The following is a 16,471-nucleotide window of genomic DNA, read 5'->3' as shown; positions in this document are numbered from 1 at the left end:
GAATTCTTTCAGACGCATTTGCTCTCAGCTTTAGTTCCAACTCGATCATCTTGGTGACCTTGTTAACAAGCTGTCTTATTGTTAAAATGCTTTTGCTTTTGCCAACCCTGTTTCCTACAAACTGAAGCTGCCTTGAAATGATATGTGGAACACCGCCTCTGCTCTGGCTGTGCCGTTGTGCTACTATAGGGAGAGCGAGCGGTGCCACCCACCTAAAGGAAACCAACAACCAGCTGGGACTGAAGCTCTTGTTGACCTTCTGCAATTATAAGTTGTAACTGTCTGCAGAGTTTTAGGCAGGTTTCCAGTGACAGTTGGACACCTTTATAATCCCAGAACTCCACCAAGTGCTCCGGTCCCAGCTGTGTGAACCACTTTTTTGTGTCCCCTGGTTTTCCGTTGTGTTATGAGCTTCATGCAGCATTTTTATGTGCGGCATTTTGCTTATGCAACGCTTTTAGGAAATGTGTTGTCAAGCTGGCGAAGATATTTTTTCTCTTGCATATTTTTGGTCACATTTGTGTTTTTTTATTTGCATCATTTCTGAAGCTTCAGCGCGTTTCTCCTAATGGACATGTGTGGGCTGTTGAAACGTGTTTGCACCTGGATAACAGCTGTATGCAGTGGGGCAAGCTGTCCTGGGAGGTCGCCAAAGAAACGAGAGTTACTATCTGTTTCCACCTCAACCTCTTCGCCCTGCCTCGCTGTGAGTAAAGAGCACTTTATATCCAGGTTCTTATTCATAGTGCAGCTTTTCTGACTACAAACCTGCAGACATAAGATGTGGGACAGTATCTAATGACATGTGGAGAAGTTATGAATAAAGCCATGGAACCCGTCTGAAAATACATTACAAAAGAATTGTTTAAAAGAATAAACTGATAATTACTGCCACACGATACCGCCTTTCTCAAATTCAGTTTTTAACTCATTACATTTACATGAACACATTTCTATGGGCTGGGGGCCAGCACAGTCATCCAACTTTGGTGTACTCGACATTTCCAGGAACACAATTGGACTCCATTAGCTGCCATCTGGACTTCAATGTTAACAAATCGAAACAAATAAATATCCATAAAAATAAGTAAGAGACCATGATTTGGCTTAAAATAAGTATGTTTGTAACATCATAATACTAATGTAAAATAATTATTGTTGACTTTACGTCTGACGTGACATGAACAGCGATCTCAAGTGGTTTTTTGTTTGATTGACAGATACACCCCGACCTTGTCTCCCCCTCATAACCGTGTTGACACTGCAGTTTGGTGATTTTGGAACGCAATTTTCAGAAGACACAGCAGCTGTTGTATAATTGTCCCCCTGTTCCCAGATACCAGCAATTTGGTGCGTATGTTGTTATCATACCCAATACAAACAATGGCAAAAACAACATCCAAGCTCCATTTGTCAAAATATGTTTGAAGGTTTATAGCTGCATGGGGATATGAGAGAGAGAAGGAGACAGCAGAGAGAGAAATCTGAATCAGATAACAGAGGGAGGCAATTACTACATCATGTGGGGGCTCCAAACAAGGTCCTAACAGAGCCAGACGGTGTGGTTTACCAGCCGTTTACACATTCTGTACACATCCTGTTTGTGTCATGCATACATCAGCAGCCGGTGGGGCAAAAGTAGGGACACGTGTTTTGATTAGGGGTTTAACATTGAAATGTAAAGGCCCTGACACACCAAGCAGTCACCAGAGGACTAGCTGTTGCCTGGCCGTGTTCTCCTGCGTTTTGGCCATGTGTCGCACGGGAACACACCGCACCGACTTCAGTGCATGAGTGGCAATAACTCTCCTTACCAGCAGGCGGCGGTAGTGTGTATTCGTCATTCAAAAGAGGCAACAACCGGAAGACAGAGAAGAAGAAGAGTATCTTTTCTCCGTAATATCATACAGAGCTGGCCTCTCCTGGATCAAGGTGATGAGCAGGTCTTCGTTTGCATCATTCCAGATCGCCATGATGAGATGAAAATGAATAGCAGTCTGTGTGCCTTCTTAAATCGTTTGTTTACGTCCCTCACTTCCGCTTCGCTTCTCATGCACTGATTTGCTAGCTGAACAGCCAATCAGAGTGATTATTTGGTCCGACTGCCAGACCCGATGCATGGCCGATTCAACATGTTGAATCGGCCATGCATCGGGTCTGGCAGTCCAAATAAGGCGTGTCACGGTCGACGGTGCGGGACACACCAACCTGACTACGGCGCCGCGAATGCCCGACAGCCTCTGACGGCCTCTGACTCCCAAAATCGGGTTGGTGTGTCAGGGCCTTAAAGGTCACCTATTATGCAAACAAACAGTAAACATACTTGTCTTGAGACAAAATGTATATAGAGTTGTAGAAAAAGTGGTTTCAAAATATTATTTAAATGATCAAATAGCTCTCGAACATCCCCTAAAATGGCATTTTTCTCTTGTCTTTTTCTTGGTGACCAACTTGCATGTCAAATATAGCATTTAAAATAGGGATTTTATTTACTTTTGTTGATATTATTCTATTGATATATGTCTCTTGTAATGGTAAAATCAACTGCTAAAATGTCAGTATCACTGTCTTTGGATTTGGCCTTTAGAGTATGTATTCTAAGGCCCTTGCTAAGCCCAGACTGTCATGGCTAATGTTGAGTTAGATATTACATCTGTAGCCATAACACTGTTAACATGGCTGCTCTTCCTCTTCCCCACATCCCACCCCCCCCTCTTCCCCCAATGGACTCTGTAGCTGTTTGTAGTCTGTCAAACCTTTTATTTTGTATTTGTTATGATGTTTTTTTGTTATTTTATTTGTTAAAATAATTCTGTATTTATGTAAATATTGAAAATAAATTACATTCATATTTTCACTTCTTTTGTCTACTGCTTACTGAAAATGTTAGCTATGACATCCAAATGGGACTATCAAATGAAAGGATAAGCTTACCATACAATACAGAAAACATTACACATTAAGGCTAAAATCTTTTCCCAAGCCGGAGCAGTCTGAAAAGAGTCCCAAGTTTAAAAACACAACATCTTGACAATGAATACTACGCCGTCATTTATCAGTGACAATGCAAACAACAGGAAGGTCTTCCCTAGTCCCATGTATTTTGGCATCAATGTCATAAGCATACCATAGAATGTAATTATGAAGTGCAATACCCACAATCCCTACAGGGTCGTACCGTCACAGAAGATAATACCTTTTAGAGAGTTTTGAAATTGTTCAGTATGCAGATAAATATTTGTTTTACAATAGAAACATTTTTCTCCATAAATGTCCCCACATGTTGTGAGCATCAACTTTAAATCTTTTGTCAACAAATAAAAAACATCTTAATTTTCTTTAGGACAACATTTAGTTTATAACACCACTACATTAACAATAAGCATAGGAAAATGATAAATGTCAACATTTAAGATTGTGCTTTTACTCTTTATTTAATCAGATCTATTTCACATTGAAAATTGTTGTTCTGATAGCTCCGCCCCTTCGCTCCAACCCCCCTCCCTCCCCCCACATCTACAGGTGAAAATTACTTTTGCGACACATTTATCGCAAGAAGTGTAGCAAAAGTCAAGACCGCAGATTCGTCGATTTATACTGCCACAGAGCAGATTCTTCAAGTTGTAATGACTGATTTGAGAGGTTGTAATAAATAAAGTTGCAGTTGTAATGGAAAATATATTTAAAAAATATGTATTTTTCTGCAAGTGAACATTTCATCTCTAAGTTCATTTTTTTTTACAAGCTACAAAACTTGTTTTTTTCTTCTGTGACTTCAAATTTGGTTCACAGTTACGTGGATATTTTTTACAAGTGTACATTTGGTTCACAGTTACGTGGATATTTTATATAAGTGTAAATGTAAGCACACAAACTCAGATTTCTTTTCTGCAAGTGCTCACATCAGGTTTTACACGCTCTCACATTTTGCACCATATCTACCTTCATACTTAGCTGGCTAATAAGCTACGTAACAAGCTAAGCTAACAAGCACACAAACACCTGCTAACGGGGTTAACGTATAATATTATCATTTTACTCACCGAAAAAAACTGAGAGTAGACTTCTTGGAAGTTCTGTTAGTACATTCAAGTGCACAGCACGACATCTTAATTGTCTGGTATTTGTAACAATATTCCCTAAAAGGCACAATCACCACGAACACGGCTAAAGCTAAAGGGTCAAGTACAGTACTATGACTAACTAACGTTGTAGCCTCTATGGTTGTAGCCTAGCAGAGTGGACAAGTTGCTGTTAGCTGACAGTGAGGCATGTACGTGTCCATCAACGTGACCACGCCCTAATTAATGCAACAACTTTAAGACCTAATATAAATAAAAGGGTCGTGTTAGAAAACAATTCACTCACAGATCCATAATCATGAAGGTGGAATCTAACTATATCGATAATAAAAATGTATGGAGCCAGGGGTAGAAACATGTTTTTTTCTGCTGTAAAATTGGGCATTTTAACATGGGGGTCTATGGAAATTGCTCCTTTCTGCAGCCATCGCCTATCGGCCAATATATGAACTGCAGTGTGTGGCACTTCCGTATTGGCTTCCCGGCTCTTCCCCAGAGTTTGCCGCTTGGCTTCACACCAAACCTTTTTAGATTGGCACAGTGAAAAAAAAAAACTGTAAATCAGATGACACAGTGGAAGTGACATCAGCAAGCCATGTGCTAGTGCCATGGGTAGACCAAAACTAAGTCCTCTCCTTTATTTTTCATATTTTTACAATCTTTTCAGTCTTAAAAGAATGTGGCACTCTGACCCACTCAACCTTGTTACTCATATTATCAGAATAAAGCATATTAATTTCAAAGTTATATTTCTTGCATTAGATATCCAAGTTTGTCCTTGCCTTTGTCCTTGCCTTGCCATTACATGCTAGCAATAATTCCTGAGGTTAAAGCTCAAATTAGCATTGATTTTCAACCCTGTTACTATAATTAGAGTAACAGGGGTAATTCTTCATTGGAAAATATACATGTGATGCCTAGCTGGGCAAATCACTTTTTATGGTTTATTATCTGTTTTTCCTAAATAAATAAAAAAATTATAAAATAAAAGGTTCATTTTTCAAAAATGTTGGTGTCTAAATTGTCCTCCAATTCTGGAATGACCCATAAACTACGCATTCTGGTACACTCTGAGAAGAAAATAAATAAATCTATTACTACCCGACATATTAATAATATGCCATTGTTTGTTTTCACTTTGTTCTGACAGCTTGCTGCTCCACACAGAGAGAAGAGCAAAGAGGAGATAGTCTGTGTGAATTACTTTAATTTGTGGGTAAGGGTAGATAGCTCCCATTGTTCTGTGACCTGTCAGTCATCAAACCGGGGGTCATATTTCATTATGTGTTCAACTTCATTTGTATCTGAAGTTGTACCCATGGATGTATAAATAGTTCTACCGCAAAGTTATTCTCCGTGGGGACTTCCGGCAACAATCTTGATTCTGATTGGCCAGAAGACTCAAAGACCTTGCAAAGATGTTTTATTGAGAAGATGATCACTACGTGACAGAAGTTTTATAAAAAACGTTTATGGTCTCCGGTACTTCCAGCATGCACAGCGTTAGGGCCTTCAAAATAAAAGTTTGACTTTTTTCAAAACATCTGCGACCCACTCGAAACGGGTCCGCGATCCACCAGTTGAGAACCACTGCTCTAAAAGATCTCTGCTACTTGTTTCTGAGTTGTTTAAGTCTTGTTTCTTGGCAACCCTTCTCAGAGGAAGGAAAGCAGCCTTCAGAGGCAGCTCCCAAATCTGCTGATCTGTATCTGTTTATGTTTACAACAGGCCTGTTCCCCTACTGTTCCTCCCTCACCCCTCACCTCTTCACCCCATTTTTTTTAATAAGCTATCATACCCACTTCATGATTTCCCTTGGTCTCTTAGTTTCCTCTATTTGTTTCCCCCCCCCCTTTGCTTTTGATTTGTTCATTTCTGCATGATGTCCCTGCCTCTCTTCAGTGGCGGAACAGAGCAGTGCACCGCTGTGTTCTCAGAAAACCTCCCATGCAATAAGAGCTATGGGCTTCACTCTCTGCAGGAAGGTGCATCACTCAATATTACTGCAGGGTGAGTGTTGAAATGAAAAGAATAAAATAAGCCTGGCCGTCAGTGCCAAGTAATTTCAGTTTTACACAAGTCAATGGAGAAGTAGAGGTAAAAGGGTGTCAAATGTTATGAATTATTCTGATGTCAATCATATGCTTGAATTCAATGAATATTTGTATCTTGCTCTACTCAGAGATGCAGTATTGCATGTGAATTGTAAAGTGCACAGCTGCAGGAGGAAGACACTAGGGATTCATAGAAAAAGCCATCCCCCTGTTCCAATTAAACCAGTAAAGCATTGGTAATATGTCCAGCTCAGTGTGTGTGACCTCAACCCTGTTGTAGATTAAAACTCGAGGCCGGCTTTGTGGAACAAACAGATGGACTCAGAGCATGACAGGCTGGTGCAACAGCCACTGGTCATTTTCACGGGGTGTTAAATCCAACATCACGTTGAACAAGAAACGCCACACACAATGCTGTCATTATTTTAAAAGAAAATATCTAATTGGAACACATTTTTACGGAACCCCTAAAGGGACATTGAAAACAAAAAAAAGACAGAGAAAATAAATGTTTACTTTATTTTTTTTTGAGAAAGTTACCGGTGCGCCAAGGAAGAAGTGGATCACATAGGAGACAACCATTTCATTGCAGACTGTTATGTTTACATGGGGAAATGACAGTGCATACATTATTTGAGATATATTTCGAACTCAGACTTAATTTTAAGGACATTTCGGCCAGAGGTGATACAAAACGTGATCTGTCTCTTCAATGTGTCAACCACAGACCTTATTTCGAGCTATTTTCCAAAATCCTATGGAGAAATTGCATTGCTTTTTGTCGAAGGAACCGGAAGAATGCTAACTTACTTCCGGGTTTTAGGATGCGTCACTGCGGTTCTCTATAGACATCTATTTTACTCCATAATTTACAAAATGAGCATCATGCTTTTTTGGAGAAGACGTGAATCACTGGATTGAGACAAAAAAATGTATTAGAAAAAGGATTACTGATGTAATGTATGAATGAAGTGATAAGTAGGGTCATTTTTCTCATGGACTTATCCTAAGTGTCTTTAGTATGTCTCTTATGGCGCATTTCGACAATATCTCTCTCTCTCTCTCTCTCTCTCTCTCTCTCTCTCTCTCTCTCTCTCTCTCTCTCTCTCTCTCTCTCTCTCTCTCTCTCTCTCTCTCATTCTGGGTTAACAGACTGGAAAGCGATAGGTCGCTTTTTCTGTCAATCAAGTAAACTCCTGAATTAAGTGGCAGGGAGGACAAGGGAGGAGGGATCAAAACCTGTTTTGTCTATTTTAACGGAGCTTGATTTTTTTTATTTTAATGAATGACTCGCGGTCTACCAGCATTGCCGGTCGCCCGCGGTCGACGTACTGGGCACCTCTGTAGGCTAATGGCAGCCATTACAGAAAGATTACCATTTACTGTCCCAGGAGGATATTTGTTTCACAGCTGGAAAACAACAAAAACACAAGTAGACATACATAGATACACACATTCCAACGCGGAGCACCCTGTTAAAAATGTCCAGTTGCGACAACAATAATATCACTTTAAAAACGTGTATACTTGTTTTTTGGAAATATTATGCTAAGAAATTAACAAATGAGCCATTTAAATATTATTAAATAACTTGCAGACATTTCATTTTGCAAGGTGAATAGGGTAAAAAGATTATTACTAGATGTAGATAGAAATCCACTATTATTAAGACATACATTTGTACAATGATAAAACGGAAAAGTAATACCTATGTCCATATACAAAAGTTATATCTAATGATCCAAATGAAAAATCATCTAATGAAAACGTTTGATGAATGTAGGGGAACTCTACACTCATAGACAAAGGAAACAACTTTAGTAACAGATGATGCCCTCTGCATTTGTCACACACATGTACACAGCACACACAGTGACATTTGACCTCTGAACTGGGACCTCTCCAAGTACTAGTCCATACTCACTACGTCTGTTCAGGGACTTGAACCGGCCACCCTCCGGTTCCCAAGCCAAGCCCCCATACAAATTTCTGCTTAGCCGCGTTCACACTGCGGTACTTTTCCCACAAAGGTTAATGCGAACTTAGTTCATGATCGCGTTCACACCAAAAAGAGCCGGTACTAAAAGTAGTTCATGCGAACCTTTTTACCCCCTCGAAAGTCCCTGCGAGAGAGCAGGGACTTTCGAGCGGCTCTTTTTTGAGAAAAGAGCTATATTTCTGATTGGCTGGGCGGATTGCAAACCACGCCCCGTAAAACTCCCAAAACGTTTTGTGAAGCCGCCATTTTATTATCCTCGCATTAGCATTATTAGCATTAGCATTAGCCCAGCGCAGAAACGCAGAGAGACTAACTTATGGCAACACAAAATAAAACATGGGAGCGGTGGAGATGAGGAGGTGTCGGCGTTCTGGCGATTTAGTCGGAAGGCTTCAGTAGAAGCTGCTGGGACTCCCAGCAGCTTCTACTGAAGCCAGTCCCCAACTCCGGGGACTTCCGGCCGGGGACTTTGGGCGGCAGTCAGGGTTGGGTTGTAACGGAATACATGTAACGGCGTTACGTAATCAGAATACAAAAATCAAGTAACTGTATTCAGCTCGCGTTACATTTGAAAAACGAGTAATCTGATTACAGTTACTTTCGTAAACCTGAAGTGAATACATTTTGGATTACTTATTGGAATTATTGGTGGAAAGATTTCCTCACAACATTTAATATTCATTACTAAAGGTACGCGGAATCATCACAGCGCACAAACCCTGTTACCACCGCAGATGGGCCAAAAAAGCGTTTGAAAAGAAATCGCGGGTCCGCTCGCTCTGAAACAATAACAACGAAACATGGAGGAACAAAAGTCTGCGTTTAAATCGCGTGTGTGTATATAGAGGTGTGTGTGGTTAAAACACATCAGCCTGCGGTCGCTCTTTAGCCTTACTAATGATTATTTCTGAAGGTACACACAGTGAAGGCGGTGCGAAAGGCGGTGCGAGCTCGTCTTCAGAGGCTGCGTTAACCCTCCCGCTGCCTCCTGGCGCTGCAGAGATGTCATGAAGTGAAGCAGGTTTTCCTTCTATGAAACAGCTGCGGGCAGCAGATACTGTGAGAGTCACAGACAGGAATTCATAGATCAAGGCAGACTGGTGCACACACTCTCCTCTCCTGTTTTGCCGATCAGGTGCTTAAACAAATATAGCTCTACACCCCTGGCCGAAATGTCCTTAAAATGAAGTCCGAGTTCGACATTTTAATTCATGTCCTGCCAACACTGGCAGGACAGAAGGCGACACGCCCTTTCTAAGCCGTGTCCCTCACTCACTCCTCACATCCCAAGCTGCATCCCCAACAAGTGTATTATGTTGTTAAATCGTTTCAGATGTGATGTTTCAGTTGTGCTCTTGATAAGCCATTAAAACAGTAAAAACACGTTCAGTTTCCTTTTGCTTTTTGTGTCTCCTGTTCACCAAAACATACCCATTTTAGATGGAAAAAGAAAGTAATCCAAAAGTAATCTAAAAGTAATCTGATTACGTTTTTAAAGACACATAACTGTAACTGTATTCGGATTACTTTCAGAGCCATGTAATCAGTAATCAGTAACTGATTACATTTACAAAGTAACCCTCCCAACCCTGGCGGCAGTATACGCCGTGAAGTGGTTTGCGGCCTGCCAGTAAACCCAAAGCAGAAGAAGAAGAAGTGACGTCAGCGGCTTCATTTGCCTAATCCTCCCCCAGGGACTTATTCCGGTGTGAACGCGATCTGTACTTAGTTCATGAGAACTAAAGAGTTCGCATGAACTAAGTTTGCATGAACCTTTGTGGGAAAAGTACCGCAGTGTGAACGCGGCTCTTGTATTCAACTTTATGGAAGAAAGGGAAAAAAAGCCCAAACTCTCAAAATTGACCAGTTCATGTAAAAATGATGTGTTTGCCTGTAGTGCCTTGCCTTCATTTCGCTTAATTTTTCCAGCTGCTATTATCCATCAGTTGTCACAGGGATGGAGAAAAAGAAAGTGAAGTCTGCACAAAGAGGATTACAGAGAAGATTAAACAGTCTTCAATGTGGCCGTGGGGTAAAATCACTGGCGACGTGTTGTCTTATCAGTTTGTGTTACACTACCAGCCCTCACCCTCAGTGATGTCATTGAAGCTGTCTCCTTGGATACGGGTAGTGGAGCATCTGATTGGACAGTTAACCTCGGGGGCATCAGTGTGGACCGTCCTGCTGTTCCTCTTAGTGGGACTGATGGGAAATGTGCGCCAGAGTGACACGCTTTCATTTAGTCTGTGCGGCCGACAGTATAATCCTCATGCAAACACATTTGGTCTTCGCTCTTACGTGCCTGGTAGACGATGAGCGGCATCTCTTTACTTTCTGTTTCACACGAGCACTTTCCCTGTTTTATTTATTTCCCCTGCCTGTTTTTTTATTCAGTCACCTCTCTCAGTAGCAGTTCCTCTATATTCCAAAGTTCTATCTTCCATTATCTTTTTATTTCTTTGCATTTAGTGTTTGGACTTTCTTCCAGACTTCTTTCATTTTGTTCTTTCTCGCAATTGAGTCCACTAACTTGTGAGAAAAAGGTTTACTGATGTTATAAATCAAGTTAGAAGTAGGATCTTAACATGTTCTCATAGACATCCATACAACCGGACATCCCTTCACTTTGATCGATCTCTCCCTCTACTTTCTGTTTCTCATCTAGCACCCTCTTGTTTTTCTTTTCAGTCACATCTCATCCAACATCTCTCTCCTTTCCTCTTTTCTTTCTGTCTTCCCTTGAACATCATCTTTTCTCCTGTTCTTCTTTGCTAATAAAAGTAGTGATTAAGACCACATTGATTACTGGGGTTATCAAGTCAGTAAGAAGTAGGGTCATTTTCTCATAGACAATCTAACTTCCTTTGACTATGATTGGCCTCGCCCTCTGTTTTCTGTTTTTTCCCTCTAGCACCCTCCTTTTATCTTTTTTTTTTCCTGCCTTTATTTGTATTTGGTCACATCTTTCAACACATTCATTTACATTGTGTGTGGTTCTTAGTGTATCTGTGCGCTTGCGTCTCTAAATTACATTGTCTCACGCTGGTGGCCCTGATCTGTATTGAAATTCACCACACACTGGTTCCACTGTTAAACCCCCATCTAGCAGTGGCTCAAGCTCTATGGAGAATGTGATGAATGAGCCGGAAAAAACTATTCCCATTTCAATATACAGCACGGCACCTCAAGTTCTCCAAGGTCAAGCCTTTTTCATTTGAAGTGCATTACTGCTCATATTGGCTATCAGCCTTTTCTCCTTGTAAAGGATATATCACTTATGGGATACACGATATTGGATTTTTGCCTGGATCCTATATTCTGATCATTCATAGCTCCTTTTGGCCGATTCCCCATGCCAATATACATATTTGGTAAATCGACCAAATTGCAGAGACTATCAAGTCTTTCCTGTAGTGGAATTAACTAGGGCTGCACATTGTTAAAACTCTCCTAATGTTTGACTGATATTGCATTTGCGATATGATTAACGATATTGGAGGGATTGATCATTTTACAATGGTCAAGGTGGAGAAACTATCCTTTGCACACAAACCTATATATCAAACTACAGGAAAGGGTACACCCCAAAAATCATAATAGGGCCCCTTTACATTTTGGTTGGTTGTGCAGCCCTAGATATAACATATGAATTCCTACTTATATCGTAAAGCCCGACCAGCAGATACAGATATAAATACATTGCTTTCAGATTATACTTTATTGGAGGCAGATACATATATTTCTTTGATCAGTGGCAACACATATCAGTCTCGGTATTACCAGCATTTCTATCCAATGCATTGTGCTATGGCCCAGACCTTTGTGGGTATTTGTGGATCTCATTCCATACCACTCGGTGACCACAATATTGCTTCAGCAAAGCGGTTATTGCCCCTCTATCTGAGCCGGATCAGAATGGAGGTATCATTGTATTAGTGCACTATTGGAATAGATTGGAAGGGATTGTGTTTTCTTTAGAGCAATTGAGATAGCTGAAAGGACAATCGTAAACAATGCAACCCTCAATCATTCTGCCTTGGTGGTGTTTTATAACGGTATGATCCAATACTTCAGAAGGTATTCACATCAGATATTTTTTAACTCGACCCGCCTGAAATAATCTCAAAGTTTACTCGAGGCTCCTAGTGCCCTTTGCATGTCTTGCATGTTTAGTTTCCAAGTGAAGACTCTGCACAGACAGACCCACCTGTTGCAGTACTGTCGCAGATGTATGAGCTATTTTAATGCTTTGAAAATGTCTGTGATGTGAGAAGAGGATACAGCGGAGCAGAATGATATATCATCATCCTGTTGATGAGATGATTGTCAAGCCTGTCATTGTACAGTGAAAGCCTTTTGCCTCAGGCCTGTGGGTAATTACCATAATTAAACTAATTTAGTGGCACATAGGATTATGTTGCTTAAAATACAGTGTTCATTATTGCCACGATGCAGGCATATTTGGTGGTGGCGAAGTCAATAGGGACCTTGGTTTGGCAACTGGAAGGTCACCTGTTCAAGTCCCGGCAAGACAAAGTGCTACCGAGGTGTCTCTGAGCAAGGCACCGTCCCCACACTGCTCCCCGGGCGCTGTTCAAAATGGCAGCCCACTGCTCCTAACACTAGGATGGGTCAAATGCACAGAAAACAATTTCCCCACGAGGGATTAATAAAAGTCCATCTTAATCTTAATCTTAAATACCTGTACATAACCTTGAAATAAAGTTAACATCCACGTGACCAGCACAAATGGATATGGAAGTCACCAACAACATTTGTCTAACAAGAATGAACATAACATTGCAACAGAGAACTCTCCCTTCCTTCCTAACCACCCAATTCAAAATTGTTTTGCATTAACCGTTCAACCAGAAAACTGATAGAAATGAAGTGTATTGTATTCCATATAAATCAACAAATGCTGTAAAATAAATGATTTCCTTCTTAAATATTATGCCTTAATGTTGAGTCCAATGGAAGTGTTTTAGGTAGGGGAGAGAAACTCTCTCTGGAGGGAACACAGGGATGTTTAGCCTTTGCAGACCATTGACATGCACAGAAACCTATAGAACCACAGGAGAGGGAAACCCCATAAAGCGTAATGGGCCTCCTTGAAACGACCTTCTCGTATCAACACCGCTCAATTGGAGCAAACTGGTACCAAAAAAGGTACAATCTAAAACTTTAGCAAATGGAAAACAAAAAAACAGATATGCCAAACCCTGCAGTTTAATTGTGGTAATAATACTGCTGATTTAAATTGGTTGTTCAATGTTGATGAAGAGGTCACATTATTCAGGGCCCTCAGGTGCTAGCTAAATCAGCTCATGCTTTGTTGGTTCTGTTTTCTGTGTGCTTTATTTGGTTGCCATAGTCACTAACGAGTTGTTGCAGCAATTTGGAACACACTCGTTCATCAACCAGACATCAGCAGTCTTATTCATTCGTCTTTTGTTTTCATGTTTACATTGGGAACCCTATATGCTATCTGAAAAACCCTTAAGTGGTGTGAGGGCTCATTAGCATCTTATATACACGGTATGTATGAGGCTTAAACTACCTTATCATGCACACAAGTTCTTACTTCATTACCGTTAAGTACATTGTTTACCTTCCACAGGCGGGTTCCTTTGAGGATATAGATTATACTGAAATTCCCACTAACTGTAAGGACAGATTCCATTCAGCTCTCTGACCAATGTGTGCATCTGTCACAATTCACATGTTATGTCACGTTTGTAGTTTTGTCTGTGTTGGTGTTTTTCTTGTCTTTGGGTTTCCTGTCTTATGTGTAAAGTGTTTCACCCCCGTTTCCTGCCTGTCTGCTTCTGTCTGTTTCCCTCCCTGATTACCCGATTGTGTTCACCTGTTGTCCTTGTGTTTCTCCTCCCCTGCCCGGCTGTTTCTCGTTGTCATGATTACCCCTTCTTGTATTTAGTCTTGTCTCTGTCTGTGTTCAGTGTTGGGTCATTGTTTGTTGGTGACGGAGTTCACCGGAGAGTGTTCTGTTCTGTATTTATCTGTATCCTTGAAATAAAGGGTTTCTCAAGAGTTATCTGCATTTGGGTCCTGCTTCCTTCACTCATCCGTGACAGCATTATTAGAATAAACACAATCCTAATGCTTGCTTGATATGAAAGAATCTGTAATGAAGCACATCATTATGTTCACTTGCCCTGATCTGTCGGAAATAATTTGAGCTAAACAGCACTGTGGAAACAAGATCTCATTAGTTCTTGCATTCATATCGGGCTCACCAGTGTGTGTTGCCTGTAACCTGCCCAAGGCTTCCCAACTAAACTCAGCTATTTCTGGCAGTTCCACTCATAATACAGAAACGTACAAAGCACTAGAAGTGTGTGGCATATGAGAATTATGGAAATGGCCAATGATCCTGTTCAGGCTAGATATATACAATTAAATATTCTACAACATTGGTTGAATCTTCCTTTCAGTGCAACTCACATTTTGCATACAAAGGTGTCCAAATGGATTTAATGTCCTAAATCCTGAAAAAAAAAGCAACCCATAGGTGAACTTTGAGGAATAGAAACCCTCACACAATACACAAGAAATAGGGAACTTTGGGATTTTAGCCTTCGCAGACCATCTGGAAAACCCCCAAATTCATAATAGGGCCCTTTAAAAATACTAGAATGGCACTTATGGCGCATTCCACTACAAGCGCAGAGCGCGGTTTAAGCGTGCCGTGCCTGGCCCGTTTTTTGGTTGCGTTTCCACTAGGCGAGTTACCGGCTAGCGGGTCTGGCCCCATAACATCGAGGTTCTTAGTGGGGCCAACAACCAGGCTGAGATCGGGCTGAGTATGCTAAACTAGAGAAGAATCGCTGCAAGGGGGCTACAACTAGAACAAATAACATATTTGACCGTGATTTATTTGTAATACACGTTTCAAAATGATGCCGAAGTAACAACATACTGATACCGGTTGGTAAAAACCATGAATGCAGACGGCAGGCGAAAAACCTTTAAAATGCGTGTTTTTTTAATGGAGATCGGCTAAGCGAAACGCAGTATATGCTCCGGACCGTCCACACTCACAACAATGGCCTACAGACATAAATAAAGCAGCGACTGTATTCTCCCATGACACAGCAGTCTGGGGTTTGTACTTGTTTAACTTTTGTCTAGTTCTGAACAGATATGAGGAGCTGTGATCTTGTGTGCTAACGGCTGCAGTTGTTTTTCTGTGGTTCGCATTGAAGATGACGTCTGTAAAGGACACAGCATAAAGTGAGCCTGGCCTAACAAGGCCGTACTAAGCCGAGCGAGGCCCTGCAATGGAAATGCGCCATTAGAGAACACCTAACCTCGGCCAACTGGACACTGCTTAGATTGTTCAATTTTCCCAATTTGGGTAGGTGTTACGCTGACTATGGGTTGTATTTAAGGTTATAAATTGTGAAGTGAAAACATGGTCACTCCAAAGAATCTGCGTTATATTTTATTCTGTATAGCATTAAACATTAGCATTTCCCTATTTTTGCTTCAATTTTTACAATTAATCATATAATGCAAAACAAATGCCTCATTTGCATCTTGAACATCATGCTTCTGTCCAACACATTCCGTACGTGATATGCTAAGGGGCTGGACATTTCCGACATCTCCCAGCCGTTGACCAATAACAACGGAGTCGGCCAGCTGACAATCAGAGCAGACTGGGCTCTGGTTTCAGACAGAGGGTGAAAAGAGGTGCTGCAGCACAGGCAGTATGAGACAAATAAGAGCTTTTTGAACATTAAAGCATGGGAGACATGTCCCAGTAGAGGCACAAAACACAAAGATCAACCTGAACATTTGAATAATAATATTATTGTCCCTTTAACTTAACTAGTAAACATAATGGATGTATCCACCCTGTGATTTGAATCTAAACCCCATGCTACATGGAGAACAATAAACTAATCCTCGTTGCTGAGGTAATTCATTGTTCGGGAAAAACAGATACACAAATTGAGCTTTATCACATTCCAAAATACTCTCTTTCCAAAAACAAATTAGGCCAACACCTGACCTCTCGAAACCTCTTCCCTAGGCACCGAGTTATGCAATTCACTTCAGCCAACCAAAACTAACGGTTGCCAGCTGGAAATGAGAATCTGCTTCTGTCTGCTTCAGTCAGATCTCTGATGCAAGAGTGACCTACAACAAACAACATTGGAGTATAGTAATGGTACATGTGGGAAACTGTATTACTTGTGAAAGCACTTTTATATTTGGTGGTATGTGATTAACCTGTCCTGTCCTTTTCAGATATATGTTCCAGTGCAATAGAGTAGTGCAGTGATGAAGTACTTCTGTAGGCCGACCTG

At 41.0% G+C, this 16,471-nt stretch overlaps 1 protein-coding gene across 2 annotated transcripts in view; it reads left to right on the top strand.

The window, feature by feature from the left end:
* klhdc8b (kelch domain containing 8B) overlaps positions 1–16,471 on the top strand; it is a 334,510-nt gene that overhangs the window by 29,379 nt on the left and 288,660 nt on the right. The window contains exon 2 of one of the 2 annotated variants that reach the window (XM_034086709.2): positions 550–706. The exons of the other annotated variant lie outside the window; for it this stretch is intronic. The gene's annotated coding sequence lies outside the window, so the exon portion shown is untranslated. The remainder of the gene's footprint in view (positions 1–549; positions 707–16,471) is intronic. 2 annotated transcript variants of the gene reach the window in all.

The sequence above is a fragment of the Pseudochaenichthys georgianus genome, chromosome 7 (genome assembly GCF_902827115.2).
Source record: "Pseudochaenichthys georgianus chromosome 7, fPseGeo1.2, whole genome shotgun sequence".
Taxonomy (NCBI): Eukaryota; Metazoa; Chordata; class Actinopteri; order Perciformes; family Channichthyidae; genus Pseudochaenichthys; species Pseudochaenichthys georgianus.
This window is presented reverse-complemented; position numbering and strand designations above follow the sequence as displayed.